Source organism: Chenopodium album, chromosome 4, assembly GCF_948465745.1.
Source record: "Chenopodium album chromosome 4, dcCheAlbu1.1, whole genome shotgun sequence".
NCBI lineage: Eukaryota > Viridiplantae > Streptophyta > Magnoliopsida > Caryophyllales > Amaranthaceae > Chenopodium > Chenopodium album.
The window spans coordinates 42,722,717-42,725,167 of NC_137837.1; the positions used below are offsets into that span (position 1 = coordinate 42,722,717).

General features: G+C 37.2%; 1 non-coding gene across 1 annotated transcript; it reads right to left on the reverse strand.

Annotated features, from left to right (window-relative positions):
* Positions 1-525: 525 nt before the first annotated feature.
* Positions 526-631, reverse strand: LOC145629844 (small nucleolar RNA R71). The gene has a single exon (XR_014111973.1). It is a non-coding gene; the product is annotated as a small nucleolar RNA R71 (small nucleolar RNA).
* Positions 632-2,451: the final 1,820 nt, after the last annotated feature.

The following is a 2,451-nucleotide window of genomic DNA, read 5'->3' on the forward strand; positions in this document are numbered from 1 at the left end:
TTTAAAAGAGGGAAATTTGAGATCAGGTTTTGAGAAAAAGTAAAGGAGGAAAGAGAGAAGTCATAAAAAAGTATTTGTTTTTTTTTTAAACAAATGCTACTAATATCAAAGTGTTACAACCAAATGATACATAAAACTAAAGTGTTACAATTAAGTGCTACCTAAAATAAAAATGTTACAACTAAGTGCTACATAAAACTAAAGTGTTACACGAGTGTTACTTATATATTAAATAACTTTATAACTATGAAAGTGTTACCATTTGGTGTTACCTAATGTCACTTTTGTAGTAGTGAGTGAATGAGAGTCCCCTCAATCATTTTAAGGAATCCGGGAAATATTGCAACACGATTAAGGTGAGCGGGGTAGCTCAAGAATTCATAAGGCTTAAGATATTTTTGTTTTCTCTAATTGGAAGAGCTCAAGAGTGGCTAGATAAGGAAGTGAAGCCTAATTCTTTGAGAACTTGGGATGAAGTCACCAAGGAATTCCTTTCTAGTTTCTTCCCTCTAAACAAAACGGCGGAGGCAAGAGCTTTGATTCAAGGTTTCAAGCAAAAGTCTAGTGAAAGCCTTTATGAAGCATGGGAGAGATACAAAGAGTATCTACGTGAGTGTCCTCACCATGGGATCCCCACTTACCTAATCATTCAAATTTTTTTATGGCAGTTTGAGTCCTCAAGGGAGAGCAAGTCTAGATGCCGGAGCCGGAGGCCCAATCATGAATAAGACTGAGGAAGAGGTTGTGGGTATCATTGAGGAAGTAGTTAGAAACTACATGGAATGGAAAGATTGTGAGAAGGAGTCGATAAACAAGAGTAGTACAATGGGATGCTTAATGGAACAACTCAATGCTATCAACAATTTGTGGACTCTAATTTCGGATTTAGGAAAAGAGGTAGTTTCTATCAAGTATAAGCTCGAGAGCGTGACCTCACAAGCACCAATTCTTCCCTCCCAAATTAAGGGGAGAGGTACTTCTTCCTCTAACTCTCTTCCTTCTTCTTTTTGCATGATTAGAGAATGTTGGTTTTGTGATTTGTTTGGAATGAATGACCATGATGCTTCTTTTTGCCCTAATGTTCCTTGTAATGAATATGTTGGGAGTGAGAATGAACATGTGAACTTAGTTTCTAATAACAATGTTGGACCTAGAGTTGATGTTCAAAGGAATGTTTGAAATAGGAATTATCACAACCAAATGAATTATGACAATTATAACCAAAATGGCGGTTATAGAAACCATGAAATCCAAGGGAATTGTGGTAGCTATAACAACCATAGTTATTGTAAGGAGGGTGATCCCATCGTAAGGGGTACTCTCCTTAAATGCCCTAGGCCACTTAAAAGCCTAGGACTTTACACTTGTTAGGGTGTAGTAGGATTTGAATTCCTGACTATTTGGGGGACCTTGAATTAGAATTGATTCTATCATCACGCTTTTTTTTGTAAGAAACAAGTAGGAGTTGCCAATGAGTTTTAGGAAAAACTCATAAACCTCGTTCATGCCTTTATTCCATGTGGAGTTCATGGAATAATTAGCACAAATCATAAGTTTACCAATGCCCAAATTGGTCTATAAACCAGAAATGAGTTCGGGAGCGAGGGTACTAAGATAACGTTCTTTTTAGAAGGGAATCGTCATCCTAGCCCTAGTATGGCCTCTACTAGCTCTTCCCTTTTCACAATTTCATCACCAAACAATATATGCAACGCGATACCTAAAACTATGTTAGTTGATTTTATTTACAAACATTAATTAACGTAGGAATTACATTGCAAAAGTCGTTATTCTTATTTAATAATATTCGTGAAAAAAACAATAAATAAACAAGATTTTCCTTGGATTAAGTGATCAACCAACAATTATTTAAATACTACGTGGAATTGATTAATTAATTATTTAAAAGTGATCAAACAACACTAATTAATTAATTAAAGTCCTTTTAAACAAGAAAATAAAGGTGATTTAACTAAGTGTTCGGGAATTTACCACTTCTCTTTGCTAGATCTCCGTATAGAACGCTTATGGACACCTTCTTATTTGGAAACCTCCACCGTAGTAACAAAGTATCGAAAGGGTGAGTGTTTAGGATAAGAGGGCTAGGTTGCACAAGTTCCACAAGTTTTTTCGCCAGAGTTTCAGGTTAATTTCTGTCTGTTGAAGCCTCGGTTTAAGCTCGTATTTATAGACAAGGATTAGGTTTAGGGTTTTGAGCAATCTGCCGCAGCAGGTGTCACGCGCAACAGATGAAGTTGCGTGCGGCAACCCAGCGCAAGTATTAGAGTTGCGCTGCTATGTGCAGCGCAACTATTGTTCTTGCGCGCGGCTTTATGGTAAGATTCGATTTTATATTTTCCGTATAATTTCCGAATAATTACATATCTTCTGCAGCGCAACTCTGGAAGTTGCACTGGGTGTCGCGCGCAACTGAAATAGTTGCGCGCGGCA